The sequence below is a fragment of the Mus pahari genome, chromosome 5 (assembly GCF_900095145.1).
Source record: "Mus pahari chromosome 5, PAHARI_EIJ_v1.1, whole genome shotgun sequence".
Lineage (NCBI taxonomy): Eukaryota > Metazoa > Chordata > Mammalia > Rodentia > Muridae > Mus > Mus pahari.
The window spans coordinates 132413348-132428970 of NC_034594.1; the positions used below are offsets into that span (position 1 = coordinate 132413348).

Here is a 15623-nt window from a genome sequence, read left to right on the forward strand (position 1 = left end):
AGGTCTTCAGATACTCCCCGAAGTCAAACATTGTCTTGACCATGATGCAATTTATGTCCTCATAGAAGAGAAGGACAAGTATTTATAACCCTATAACACGGTGGCCATGTAAACACAAGATTCTGGAGAAGATATTACATAGAAAAGAGGAAGGCTTGCTCTCGGACAACTTCTCCCATAAGATACCCTTGGGTAGTAATCACATAGACTGTCCAAGAGCCATGTTTTCTTGTCTGCTTTGTCTCATGTTTACAACAAGCTGTTTTCTTCTAGCTCACAATTCTGCGGGGACAGTGGTTGGCCTTGCCTACTCTGTATTTACCATGCTCCAAAGTGGAAGCTTCCCCATTCTTATTAAAATGTCATAGCTACATCTTCTGAGTTCTGTATCTATCCTTAAGTTCCAAAAACGTGGATGCTAGAACCTTCTGGATTGTTGACTGGGGCATAGCTTTTCTTTAGGAAGGCAAGCCATTGTGATTATCCCATGGCTCCAGAGACTGGAGGTAGCTGGGTACCAAAGGTCATACTCTATTTGTTCTGGATGTATAGGTGGAAAATGACAATATAGAGGATGGTTTGGCAGTTGGAATACTGGCCATTGAGAGGAGTCGGTGTACCAGAGGAGCCTCATCTGTAAGGAGGATCAGACAATAAGGAACTAGTAATTGAGTTCAGCCCAATATTAAGTTTAATTTACTTAGGCTACACTTATGAGAAAACAATGTTCACTTCCATAGCTATTTCCTGGGTATCCACCACTTTAGCTGCAAGGATGAAAGAAGCATAAAAGTTGACCCAGATTAAGAGTTGAGATCCTGTCTTCAGTATTCTTAGCTCTCTTTCCTGTTGATGGTCTCCACTCAGCAGCCATTATGAATAAGTAAATAGGTTTGAACCTATATACCCGACACCAGAGCACAATATGAGCTCTAGACATACTCTAGCCATCTAGCTATCTCAAAGCTTGGACTTTCTTCAAACTTGACATATCCCAGATGAACTGATAGTTAGCTATCAGTCTCATTTCATTTACATTCTTCCCAAACCCGTCCACCTTCCAAAGTTTGGTATTTTTATATCTACAATGATCTACCCTCTCTTTTTTTAAATGTTCCATTCTTCTTTCAGACAATTCTGATCTCACAGTTTCCATGCACGGATTGTAGAGAGCAACAGAGGATAAGTTTCAGAACCCAAATTCATTAAGGTCCAGATTAATGACAATTTCCTGGTTGAAAACCTCATCACCTTCTCAGATAGCAGGACTCCCCCTCTCCAGCTCACAGAAGTTAATGTGAAATTCTCTTATCCTCTCTGTATGCTGCCCATTCAAATCCAAGTTTCCAATATCTTAGTTGTTCTGAAATAGTCCCACTTTTTAACCTACTTGGCAATTTTGCATGTAGTAGAAACAGTTATTTTACCTTCGACTGATCCTGTTCTGAACTGACTAGTGTATCTTTGTGACTTTCTCTTCTGATGTTTATTGATCACTGTTTCTGTGTTTTTTGCAGATGCCAAATGCTTGCTCATGTGTGTGCTAGTATCCTTACAGAGCTGTATATGCACTCTAGAAAAGAGAAAGTGCATCTTACATACAGTGATTTTAGAGTCAAACACACATGCTTTTGATTTGAGAGTCTACTCTTACAGCACGAGAGACCATTAGAAAGCCAGTTAGTTAATTTGTGTGACCTCAGCCTCCTCATTTGTAAATGGTAGGTGATATTTACCCTGGAAGGTTCACCATCCTCTCTCTTCACCCCCTTGAGTTTGCCTTCAGCTTCAGTGTCTCATCTGCCCTTTGCTGAGATAACTCTCATGTATCCAGTCTCAGCCTAGATGCTGTGCTCCGTGGAAACCTGCAGCCCTCTGGTCAAGTTAGGCTTTCTTGCCTGTGTTCTCATTTATTATATTGCCTCTGCCTGTGTCTCGGCTTCAGCCTCTGAACTGCCTGCTCTCTGCCCTTTCTTTCCACTTGGAGAAACTGCAAACTCCATAAAAATGGGAACTGTGATTTGCAAAACATCAAATCCCATCTTTGCTCTTCCTCATTCCTTTTAATCCAAAGATTTCTTAAAGCAAGCTATATTAGGTAAGGAATTCATGACTGAAATTCTGAAGAAGATGCCCACATCTTGCTTGATTCTCATTAGCTGGCATTGCAGGAGTTCAGCTCACCAAATTGCTGGCTCCATCCTAGGACTGTATTGGGCTCCAGGCAGTGATCTGCTTTAGGTGTAGAAATTAAATAATGTGTCCTGTGAATTGTTACTAATACCCAGTACTTTCCAATTTCATGAGATTCACAACTGGTTTTTGTATCTGTGAAACTGCCCAAGTATCTAAGAGAACGTATTTTTTTTAGCGGATTTTCAAAAGTGGTAGAAATCCCCACAGTTCATTTGGCACACATAGCTGTAAATATTTTATTAAAAACTCAGCCACGTGCAAATTCATTGGAATAACCTAGGCACTTTATTTAGAACACCAACAATGATCCCTTGTAGGTATTATCTCATGTTTACTTTAAATGCTGTTGCTTCTAAAGTGACATAAAAGTTAGCTCCAGAAGAAGAAGCTCCAGGGTCCATGGCCAATGGCCCAGCCTCCTGATTGTCACTAGCTTTGTTATCTTGGACAAGTAATTTTATCCCTGTCTGCCTCAGTCCCTCTGTCTACAAGATGCAATTGGTGCATTTGCACTGTAGGATTAATGTATAAGTTAAATGAGATGTTGTCTGTAAGGATTAGTAGCAATGCTTAGCACTTGGTACAAATGCTGTATAAAGTTAGCTATTGTTATATGTCAAGGGTAAAGCAAATGCAAGGAAAGCTTTTGGATGAGACTGGAGTTAAATTTCCCGTCCACTGTATATTACTCTGATCCTTCAGCATTCCTATCCAGTAGGGAGGGGGCAGCATTATCCACACTTTACAAACAGTGGAATTGAGCCACAGAGAAGCAAAATATATAGTGCACAAGTGGCAGCCGAAAACTAAGACTGACTTTGTAGACATAAGTTCCAGAGCACTTTCCAGGTGGCTGAGTGACTGGGCAGTTAACAGTGAGTATAAGCCAGCCTTTCCAAGTCTGAACAGAGACCTTCTTTGCCCCTTTTCTGCCAAACATTTATCCTAAAGACATACACCTCCCCAATACCATATCATGTTTGCCTATTGCAACCACAGGAAAAGGATCTGCAAAAGGCGCTGATTCTCCCTCTGTCTTCCTACACGCTCACCAGAGGGAAGTTTTTGTCTCCATCAGGACCGGGACTGTTTGGCTCATTAGAAAAGCAGCCTCCAAGAGTTTGTGGGTGCAGGGAGATTCCTGTTCAAGAGGACCAAAGACGCGTTGCTTTTCTGTCCACTAGGGGGCTACTTGTAGAAGCCTGGGAAAAACAGCTTAAAAATATGCTGCTGAAATTTCAGTAAGAGGGGAAAAGAGAGAGCTTGTGAGAGACAGCAGAGCGGTCCCAGGCTTCCTCATCTCGTTCACGTCAGAGGCAGGAACCGACTGTGCTAAGGCTGTTGGCTCAACACGCAGAGACAGAGCCCGAGCAGCCTCAGAGACAGGGAAAGAAGAGACCTCCCTGACCCAAGAAATTACCACGAGTGGAGTAAAGCCATCTGACTTTTTGGTCTTATTTTGGTCGCTTCTTCTCTCCTTCTACTGGTAGACCTACCAGCTGCTGTTTCGTTTCTTTCGTAAAGCCTTCTCTCTGCCTCTCAGAAAAAAAAAAAAAAAAAAAAGAAGAAGAAGGCAAGAGAGGGAGAGAGGTGGGCGCTCTAGGTGAGCGCATCAGCTGGCTCCAGCCCGAACGGACACGAATTCTCTACCTTGGAAGCTGCTTTAGCTCTCAGCTACCCACCCCCAACCTGGGTAAGTCCGGAGTACTGCGCTCCTCTGTTTCCTTGCTAGCGAGATTTCAGCACCACGGAGAGCGATTAGATGCATTATCTGTTCTTCAAGCCATTTGGCTGTAAGGTTACATCTCTTTAGGCTGCTGGTAAAGCGGGGGTTCTGCGTAGGGAGAAAAGAAAGGTGAGAGGCGCAAAACTGTGTCTACTGAATTAGAGGGGAATGTGGACCTTGGCCTTGGGAGTGAGCCTGAGCAAATGTATGTGTGTGCACTGTTGCATAAGACAGGTGAGGTCGGAGCTAGCAGGCTTGTAATTATGCTAGTCTCCCCGTGTGAGGCTGTCCTTTTTATATGTAGCTGAGAGGGAGGGTTTGGGGAAAAGAGTCGTGGGTTTTCCTAAATTAACTCTTTCATAACCAGCCATAGGTGGTGGAAACGTGTGACAGGAAAAGCCTGGGGGATAGGAGTGGAGGTAGAGTTAAAAGTTGTGCTTTCAGGAGGGAGCTTGGAGAGACAATATTTTAAAATGCCATTTCCCTCTCAGGATTACCTGGATTCCTGATGTAGTGACAGCCTAACCTGACCTTTTGCTTCCTTTCCTGGTGGTCAGTCCCTGGTGGGCAGGTGCAACAGGTTAGCCCCAGGCTGGGGGTAAATTTGGGGCTGAGGTCTCTAATTTCACGCTTTGAGGAAAATACTCAGCCTGGCAGGAGCTCACTGACTCGAATTATACTATATTTGTAAGCAGGCACGGAAGACCATCCACTTCTGTTATCCTTGGTGGAAGAGAGGAAAAAAGTCCACTCTCCCCTGTCTCCTGGGGGCATTTGTCAGTGACAAACAGCCCAGAGGAAAGGGTCTGTCTTCACTTGCCCACGAAGTCAGGAGAAAACAGACCGGCCCAAACGTGAAAGTCTCTCCTCCAGCTCCCACCCAGGGCCTCCAGGGGCTCATGGATGGGAGACTGACATTACTACATTCTACTGCCTTTTCATGGTCTCTCTCCCTGTCTCTCTGTCTCCCCATCTCTCTCTGCCTCTCTGTCTTCCTGTCTGTTCTCCTCCCCCACCTCCCTCTCTCTAAATACTTTCAATAAGTTACTTCTACCTGTCTTGCTTTTTTTCCTTAGAGACACTATCTGCCTGCCCTCATGTCCCCCAGTTCCACTCAAGCCTACTACATGAAGCTCCTCAACAAGTGGCCTTGGGGGCTTTCTTCAATCACCAAAGTTTCCTGGGAGCCAGTATCCCAAGAGGGATGTGCAGCTTCTTGCAAGATAAAGCCTAAACGTGGTTGGCCTCAAACCCTTTGAGGGTCTGCTCACTCTTTCCCTAATGGGGTGGGGGAGGGATGGGTAGGTGGACTTAGACGCAGATCTTCCTTGTCATGCCTTGTGTTACGTTTTTAATTCAAAATCCTGGGCTTTTCTCCAAGATGAGGAAAGTCTTCCCTACTTTGGATTGTAGGAACCTTCTAGGTGGGAGATATGGTTCTGAAAGAAACTGTACCACCTTCCTTAGCTCTACCGCCACCCTGAGATTATCAGCATCAGATCTAGAAACTTCAGTGTGTCTCTAGAATGAATGGCAGAGAGTAGTTTATGGAGATGAAAAGACAGAGATATAAGAGGTTGTAATGGCAGAAGAGAATCAGAAGCCCACACAGACTCACTCATACTCCATCCTTCCCCTTCACATTCCCCCAGTTTGTTCCACTAAGTGGATGCATTTCTCCACCACCTGTCCCTGAATGTTAAAAAAAAAAAAAAAAAAAGGTCGTGCCCTTGCAAAGGACCCTCTCTTAAAGACATCGTTTGTTATAGATGTTATAATTATCTTATAAATGCTCCAAGATTCTCTCTGAAAAAAAAAAGTGGCCAGTAACATTATTGGGCCCATTTTTAAACAAGCATTGGGTCAGAGCGTGGCAAAAGCAGAAGCAGGACTTCTGATATACTCATCTCCTCACCTGTAAGCGCAGAAGTGCTCATGTGTGTGTGTGTGGGGGGGTGAGAACTTGCCACCCTGCCGTTCACATGTACCAACAAAGCTTGTTAGTGAATTCACTGTGTAACAGTGGGCTCTCCCTGGGGAAGAATCGGAACCAACCAGACAACTTACCATGCCACTGATGCCAGAAACCAAGTGAAGAGTTCTCTGTGCTGATGGTGACAGGAGTCCCTGGAATGCCAGCCTCAGGGATGAACGGAAGTCATATGCCCAGTGTTCACATTCCCTTTACCTCAGAATGCCAGGCAGAAGCCCTTTTCCTAGAGCTCTTTGCCATAGCTGTACGAGTTTGGAATGTTTGTTCACTTTGCTGACATGGGAACCTTCAAGGGGCCACTTTCATTGAGTCCTCTGTGGTTTGGGATGTAGGAGGATGACCAAGGATGAGTAAACAGTTGGGCTTCTATCACCAAGAGGAGTGGGGAATGGCACAAACTGACTAGACATGTTAAGACTCTACTTTCCCAGAAGCCTCTTCTCTCACACCTGCCGGGATTCTGTAGAGAAGGCTACTGCATACTCACATCTGTCTTCCCCTCACTGAACAAAAGAAATTCTGCTAGGCTGCTTCTGAGAGAGAGTAATGAGTCACTCTAGGAAAAGATGGAGGGAAGGATGAAGCCAGCATCCTGCTTTATTCTCTGTAAATCACTCTAAGTGACCACCATTTACCTCACATGGATAACCATTCCCTTTTATAATTGAGATATAATTTGCATTTAACAACATGGACAGAAGGTAACTACTTGGATTAGAGAGTTTTGACAACTGTGTCAAAATGAATATTTGACCTTTACCCCAAATAAAATATACAAAGTTCCTGCATGCTTCTCTCCAATTGACCTTTTTTTTGTTCTACAATCCCTTTGCTTGTTCAAGGCTACCATTATAGCTCAAACAGCTGCACTGTGCAATATAAATAATACTGATTGCATTTCATGGTAGATGTGTTATGTGGACCTTGGACTTTCATATGGACATCTCAGGTTCTATGTTTACTGATTCTAGATGAGTGGGAGGAAAGGTGAGGGAGGGGTATGTTCTGCATCTCAGCTTGTTGTCATGCTGGTAGAAAATAGTCATTTCAATTGTGTGTATGAAGGCAGCAATTAAGTCCAAATAGTCTCCAACAGAAGATCCTGCAAGTTCCCTCCTTTGAGATAATCTGAGTTCATTTGATGGTACTACTCGGGTTAGGAGGTGGAAATCATTATTAAAAATATGGAATTACATTTCAGGTGTATGGTCATGAGTCACTCTGACTGGTCTCCCAAGAGTCAGCTCAGGAAAGAGTACTCACATGATAGTAGAGAGAGAAAGGAGAACTCACTCACAGTGATAGTTCTTATCCATGAAATCCAGTTCCATTCACAAAGACCTGAGTGGGGTGTGTGCATTTATCCTTATTATTTAAGAGTGGCTTTAAACTCAGAAACTATATGTTGGCCTCATGTATCTATATCTATCCAGCTCTATCCAGTGACACTCCATTCAACTTGCTTCTATCTCAGGGCTTCTTGTTCTAGTTTCCTATTCATCATTAAGAAATAACGGAGCCCGGCGTGGTGGCATACACCTTTAATCCCAGCACTCGCGAGGCAGAGGCAGGCAGATTTCTGAGTTCAAGGCCAGCCTGGTCTACAAAGTGAGTTCCAGGACAGCCAGGGCAATACAGAGAAATCCTGTCTTGAAAATACAAAAAATAACAACAACAACAACAACAAAAACCAAAAAACAAAAAAAAAGAGAAAGAAATAATAGAGTCATCAGAAGTTTTGTTTTTCAACTTTGAAGTATTTTTGTTTGTGCAGATGTGTGTGTGTGTGTGTGTGTGTGTGTGTGTGTGTGTGTGTATTTGTTATCATGGCATCTTGCTAATTCTCTTCTACTCTAAGGACAACTGGTTAGAGTTGAGGTTCTGCACAGAATTGAACCCGAGGTCTTCAACTAAGAATAGACTTTGCCAGATCAATCAGCACACGAGAGTCCTCAAAACTCTGCTATGTGGATCATAGATCCATTTAGATGGTCAGTAGATAGCTAAGCCCTCTGCCTCCCTCTGTTTGAAGATGTTCCTGCAGCTCTTCCTTTCAGGATATTGTCCCTCTGAATTCACCTTCCCCAAAGGGTACATCAAGCCAGCTCTTCTACAGGAAGGGTCCTGGGTTATCTCTCTCAGACCAGACGATGTCTCACAATGGGCAGTGTAAGTTGCTAAGCTACACAATATGAAGAACTAAAAGATGGCCAAAGGGCAGACTCCCTAAATCTAGGTAGAAGATTGTGCAAAATTTCAAAAGGTGAATGATGTCCCCAAAGGCACTTGGAGTAGGTGACTTGGCAGAAGTCATCATTGCTTTATCTTGCTTGATTTTCACTGATAAAGACGAGATTTGCCACCTAAGTAGTATCGCAGGTCAAGAGGGAATGTAAGAAAGTTGTTTCACATCTATCTCTAACCACATGCAGGTCTCAGTAAAGCTTGAATGTTATTTTTGGCTAGAGCTGTATTGATACATCTTTACCATAGGGAATGATGTGTCTATCAATTGGTAGATAGACCAAGAGACCTTAACAGCCATATTCTCTTTGCTTTGCATCTTTTTGTTTAACCCAATTTGCATTTATTTATTTATTTATTTATTTGTCTTTTGGGTGACTCCAATTTAGTGGCCTACAAGTGTTTTCACTTAGTGTGTACCCATGACCAGCACACGCACTCACACCATTTCATCACCCCAAACTGAAACTCTGATAATAACTTCCATTTCCTCCTTCCTCAGTCTCCGCCAACCACTGGTTTGCTAGTCTGATTTAGGTACATCATGTAGATGGAATCCTCTAATTTTATCCTTACAAATTGTTCTATTTATTACTCGTTTTGTGTATGGAGAGAGAGGGTGGGGGGCACACATCCCATGGTACACATGTAGAGCTCAGAGATAACTATGGGAATCAGTTGTCCCTACCACCTTGTTTTTGAGGCAGAATCCCTTTCTGTTTCTGTCATACATCATGCTCTAGCATAGCTGGCCTGTGAGCCTCTGTGAGTCTCTCATCTCCACCTCCCATCTTGCCATAGGAGTGATGGGATGACTGATGCTGATGTATCTCGTGGGTTCCAAGAATCAAACTCAGGTCATCAGGCTGAGTACTTTTATCTACTGAGACATCTCTCTGGACTCCCCATTATCTATCTCCAAGTATGGTATATTAAAAAATTCATCCATTTACAGCAGGCATCAGAATTTCCTTCCTTTTTACAACACACACACACACACACACACACACACACACACACACACACATCACCATTTGTCTGTGTATGAACGCTGAACACTTAGGTGGTTTTTGTCACTTGCTTCTGTCTTACTCTCCAGACAATGGACAGGGCAACTCTCTAATCAAAGCCCTGATCTGAGTTTAAATCATTCCCTTCCCTTCCCTGATAAGCCTGAACAGGTAGTTCCTAAAAGCAAATTGGAGAGGCTACGTGGAGCTAGTGTATATGAATGGCCTGGCTCTGTTTTCCTTTTTTTTTTTTTGGTTTTTCGAGACAGGGTTTCTCTGTATAGCCCTGGCTGACCTGGAACTCACTCTGTAGACCAGGCTGGCCTCGAACTCAGAAATCCACCTGCCTCTGCCTCCCGAGTGCTGGGATTAAAGGCATGCACCACCACACCCGGCCTGGCTCTGTTTTCCATGCTTAGGTATCACTGGGGTGTGCAATGGAGACAGTTTAAGTGAACTGGTGTCCTAAGTTTCTATCCGCTGAAGTGCCCCAGCTGTATCCCAGAGAAGTGCTAGGAGGCAGCAAGAGGCCATTCCTCCTGCTTGAGCTTTAGACTGAGTAGTTTAAGGCCAACGTCCTAATGGCAGAGGGGCTTCTGAGGTCTGCACGAGGGAGTCCTCAGACTCATTACAGATGCTGAAGGCTGCTACCCTGATCACTCAGGGACTCGTAGCTTTTGGGAAGGGCACCTCCAAGCTCACTTGATGTGGTTTAATAGACGTCCATGAATTGGCTGTAGATGATTCCGTGAGAGGCCATCACTCAGACCTAGGGGGTTGGCATGTGGACCTATCATGCTACATGGTGAGAAAGAGAGAAACAAGAAGACACCTGGAACGTTGACTCTAGGACAACAGCAACTAGGGTGACTAGTACCTGACAGCCACTTAACAAGATCTCTAAGCTGGAATTTGGCCTATGATCCAAATTTAGGGAAAAAAGTTTCATTTCTGGGCCCTAGATGCTTGTAATCGTTCTATTGATTAGCTATAAGATTAGCCAACACTCACTGAGTATTAACAATGCATGTTAGTCAAGTACTTGGTATGGAGAATGCCTTTGACATATGCTTTTATTACAATTAATAAATACCTTTAATACTCTGTATCATTTAGTTGGCTAGTCGTGATAATAGATCTTATTATCCCCATTTCACAGATGAGGAAATTGAGGCATTGTGGCCTCAGATGCCTTGCTCAGCTAAAGTACAAGAGCTTCCACCCTTTCCCCCTTTTTAGTAATAACAGCCATGATTTATGGAGTGTTCATGGTTTTCATGGCTCTGGTCCAGGCCCTGCAGTGTTGTATCTCACTTGGTTCTCACAGTTTTAAGTTCATCCTCTGTCAGGCTAAAGTTGCTCCATGCGATTCACTGTGATGATGTTGCACAGTAATTCTCTTATTTAATCTTTGCAACCCTGGAGTCAAAACATCAAGGAGAATCTTACCCAGCCAAAGGAAAAGGAGAGACTCCAAACTTGAACCCTTGTAGTAGTTATGAAAGAGAAAGCATGAATGAACAGTGCAAAGCTGAGAGGTTCAGAGAGGTTAGCTTGCCTAAGGTCACATGGCTAATGGGCGCAGGGCTGGCTTGAACCATTGACTAAGCTCATATTTCTCCCTAGACTGTGTCTTGCCTCTGCTTTCTTTAACCTTGAGTTACACATATATGGAACCCACAGAACAAAAGACCGTGGGGGCATATACCAATAGGTCAATGCTGCAAAGGTAAAGCCAGGCTTGAGGACAGCCTGGGCTATACCTTTCAGGATCTGGAGAAATGGCCCATTCTTTAAAAGATTTGTTGTACAAGAATGGAGACCTGAGTTCCATCCATAGCACCGTGTGAAAAGTAGGACACAGTGGCATGCTTGCCACCCCAGCCCTGGGGAATAAGACAAGAGGATCTCTGGGGCTCATTACACAGTCAGTCCAGCCAAATAAGCAAGCTTTGGACCAGAGAGAGAGACTTTGTCTCTAGAAGAAGGTGGAGAGCAATTGAAAAAACCCTGGACTACACACATGCGCGCGCGCACACACACACACACACACACACACACACACACACACGCACGCACACAAACGCACATACATACAAACATGAATAGGTGTATTCACTAAAAAAGAACATATGCACACGAAGAAGCAAGAAACACAGACTTGGAAACTTGACTTTAAGTTACTGCTCTACCTCATACTGATCTATGATGAGCTAGGGCAATTACTGAATCTATTATAGTTTGAGACTTCTTATCAAACTTCTTCTTCTCCATCAGCCTTCTGAAGCCATAGATACTATCATGTTATCTATAAGGAGTTCTTGTGAGAATTAAGTAAGGAACAAGTCCCAGTGCCTAGGACAGTGCTGACATGGTACCTTAAGATTGATGGTATCATTTGCTATTCAATGTGACCTGCAGACTGGGTACAGTCCCTGGGCACTTGGCATCTTAACAAGTGAATAATTATCTGGGTTGACCTGGATTTTATACCCTTCTCAAGTGCTAATGGGCTAGACCACCCTTGTTTTACATCACCTTGACTTTAGGAGTATCTATTGGGCTATGTTTTGTTGTTGTTGTTGTTGTTGTTGTTGCTTTTGTTTTTCTATTCTTTTAGCACACACTCACAAAAAGAACAGGCTGATATTTAAAAATATCTGAAAGACACTTTTTGACAATTAATTATGGAGAAACTGTACCAGACCGAAATTAATTTGAACCTTAAGGAGACACTTGGGGTTTGAGCCCTACTCTGCTGGAGACTTCAAGCCTTTGCCTTTCTTTCTTCATCCTTTCCCCTCCCTCCAGATTCTTCTACCATTCTGAGTTTTATTTATGAAACATTTCCCTTCCTTTATAATTATGTTTTCCATAAGAAGAACATCTAATAGCCACCTCCTGGCTGGGCTCTAGTAATTGTTTGAATTTTTTGATGTGTGCAGTTTCAAAGCCTTGGGTTTATATAGATTACCTTGAATTTATCTCCTCAAGTGCATCGGGAGAGAAGCCGCTGCTTGCCTGATAGAGTAATGTAAACCACGTCACTGCTGAGCACCAGCGATGGTGTGGATGGACGATTTATCTAAATGGATTTCTGTAGAACACACACTTTAATAAGCTAGGGTTTGCCTGCTGGTCCTGCATAAGTGCCTCCCGATGTCCCCTGTGGATGTGTCAATGCCAAGGTCAACAGCAGTGACTGGCCAAGGGACAGGTGGGGAGGGAGTCAGCTGACAGCACCATCCCCTCTTTACCTCCTCTGACAGCTGGCCAGCTGTGAGCAGGGGTGAAGATGCAGGCATGCAGAAGAGCTGGAAGCCCCGGGGCCAAAGAATTACGTTTGTCCTGTGTTGGTAGATGTGGACGTCCAGCTGGGCAGAAGGACAGGGTCCTGAATAGCAGATGAGGGCCTTGCAAATGACTGTGTGTTGAAAAGGGTAGAAGCCAGTGACATGGATAAAGGGGCTTTCCCCTCACGGTGACCTAGGTTGTACCTCAGAGAGATGGAACTTATAAAACCAGCCATCAAGGCTTCCGCTCAAAGCCGTATATATTTATAGAGATATAAATGAAGTTTAATGCTGGTGAAACTCACTATAAAAGCAAAAGACTTCATCTGTATCTACTTTAGGTGCAGATCAGCACAGGGCCTTTCGCCTGCTTCCAGCTGAGGGTGCACACCCCCACACTCTTTCAAGAGCCAGCTGCTAGGGCTCTGGAGCTACCAGCAGGGTAAGGAAGGCAGAGATCCCTTGAGCATCTTCAGAGGGGCACCCAACAAAGGCACACTCCCCTTATCATCCAGGGCTGCTTCAAAACAGCAGCAAATAGCACAGACAGGCAGAAGCATTGCCCAAATCAAGCAGCTTCAAACAGTCAGGAGTCTGGCTTTCAATAAAACAATTTGAGAAAGGTTTTCTGCTTTTCATCTGCTTTGGAAGCTGCCAGTTTCTGCTCCTCATAGCGCCAGATGGGATACAATTGCAAAGCCCAGTTGAGCAGTCCGTGTGCTCTGTGTACCTCCTCTGGCCCTGCCTCTCTTGCCGTGTATGTTGGGCACGTGGCAACCCCGTGAAACTGTGCCTGACAGAAATTGCATCCTGCCTCTGCCAGCTACCCCTGAGTTGTCTGGGGGAAATCAATTGACGTTTCGGAGCTTCCGCTTCCTCTCACTAGGGAAGTGACAAATAGTTGCTGCCTCTCCGAATTCTTGACTGTGTTCAGGAAGATGCCAATTTCCACACGGAGACTTATAACATCCTCTAGGTAGTGAGGGGCTTCGGTCCATGGAGTTCTCAGCTGGCGGAAATGCCTACAGCTGAGCAGGTGCATTTTAAGGAAGAGGATTAAGGGCTCAGACTGCCTTGACATATTTTCTCCCTCCAGGCTGGAGATGCACCATGTGATCCCAACCTGGCTTCAGGAGCAAAAGCCTCCAGGCAGTGTTGAAGCATCTTTCCTTTCTGTATAAGGTTTATTGACTTTTTAAAGTTTATGTGTGTGAGTGTTCACATGAGTGCAGGTGCCCATGGTGGACAGGGGAGGGGGTCAGATCCCCTGGGGTTGGAGTTAAAGTCATCTAAATAGATGCTAGGAACAGAATTCAGGCATCATCCTCATCCTCATCCTCATCATCATTACTATTGCTATAACTATTAATTTTTACTTTTTGGCTTTATGGAGACAGAGTTTCTCTGTGTAGCCCTGGTTGACCTGGAACTTGCTCTATAGACCTTGTACTCAGAGATCTGCCTCCCAAGAGCTGAGATTAAAGATGTGCACTACCACTATCTGGCTAGAATGCAGGTCTTCTACAAGAACATTAATCTCCCTTCTTCAGCCCCAGCCAGCCACCTTCTTAATGTTCAGAAGTCTCTGGGCTGACTGACATCTGATGCAGCAGCTTCCCTGGCCAAACAAAAGAGTGCTGATCTTCATGTGGAGGGGTGGAAGTAGGGGTCACCCTCATCTTGAGGACCTGTCGGTGTCCTAACTGACTCATTGGAAAGATTAGAGGCAACATTATAGCTTCCTGGAGCGCCATTTCCCTGAGAGGGAAAATCTTCATGTTCTTTTGAACGTGGCCATTAAGAAGTCAGGAAACTATACTTGGGGTATAGATTTCTACTTGGGTCACCCCCCCCCACACACACATCTGAGGGATGGACAGGGTGGAGTTTTCTGGAAGAAGGACCAGGTGCTACTGATATGAAGCCTGATGGAAACTGATTAGGAGGTAGGGTAGAAAACACTATCAGTCCATCACTTATTAAAAATCGGTCCAAGACACAGTGCCTGAGTGATTAAAATGCAAAGTAAGACTGTGTTGTCCCCACGCCCTATCCCTGTCATCTCCTTTTCTTATTTGTATTTTATCCACTTTGTGTAGTGAGAATGGAAGACAGCTGCTCTTCTTGGGGACCATGAAGGAAGAAAATCAAGCCCTAGGCAGAGTGCAGTGGCTTCCCTTAGCGCTACCAGGCCTTGTTGGGATGTTCAGCAATTATCCTTCTTTGTGGCCCGAGGTTCCGGAGACAGCAGACAGATGACCTCTGTATGCTTACTCTCTCCTTGCTTCTCTGCTCTCCTGGCAGGGTCTCGTGATCCTCTAGTGACCACGTCAGACAGAGGGGCCATAGAAGCCCACGTAACATCCTCAGACTCTGAAATATGGGGATATTGGGAAGACATAGATATCCTGGGACTCAGTGAGTATTGAGAAGATATGACATTCGGCTCATGCATCTTGAACCGCACCGTTCTCTCTTCGTTCTTAAGTTCAGAAGTTGCTAAAGGGATTCCTCATCAGGGGAAGGACTTTTTTCATGTTTGAAGTGTCACATCTCACTCTGGAGTCAGACTCAGCTACCAGCCTGTGTAGGCCCTGCCAGTGACAAGTTAGGATGTCTAGGGTGTGGCAGCTAGACATGTTGGGAGGCAGACACTCATGGTGCCCTGGGTTCATGAATCACCGGCTAGATCCACAGATATCTCTACCCACTGTTCAGGAGCACAGTCATTGTTAGCCAGAATTCCCATCAGGCTCCAGTACCTCTTGTGTGAATACAAACTAGTCTGCACAATTGCCTTTGAGTGCAGTGTTGTTATACTTACTGTTTTATAGGAGGAAAGCTGAGGCACCCAATTTCGGATTTTCCTGAAGATCGCGCAAATAGAAGAACCTGCATTTGAACCCAGGCCCTTCCTTAGTTCTTATTGACTATGCTGCCCCTGCTTCACTTGGGAACATGGTAGCAACCCCTGGTTCTCGAGTGATACAGGAAGATGGAGAGTCAATTCATACAAAAGGCTTGTTGGAAGGAAGACCACAGCAGCCTTGGTTTTTCTCTGGGGCTCTGAGCAGCAGCCATTACAACTCTTGACCTTTGTGGATTTTTTTTTTTTTAAAACAAAGCACCACCTAACTCCACAGAAATCTCTCCTTCATGCA

At 44.5% G+C, this 15623-nt stretch overlaps 1 protein-coding gene across 2 annotated transcripts in view; it reads left to right on the forward strand.

Moving 5' to 3' along the window:
* The first annotated feature begins 3434 nt into the window (after positions 1-3434).
* Positions 3435-15623, forward strand: part of Tnr (tenascin R) — a 406193-nt gene continuing 394004 nt past the window's right edge. For both annotated transcript variants that reach the window (XM_021198259.2, XM_029538977.1), the window contains exon 1: positions 3435-3889. The gene's annotated coding sequence lies outside the window, so the exon portion shown is untranslated. The remainder of the gene's footprint in view (positions 3890-15623) is intronic.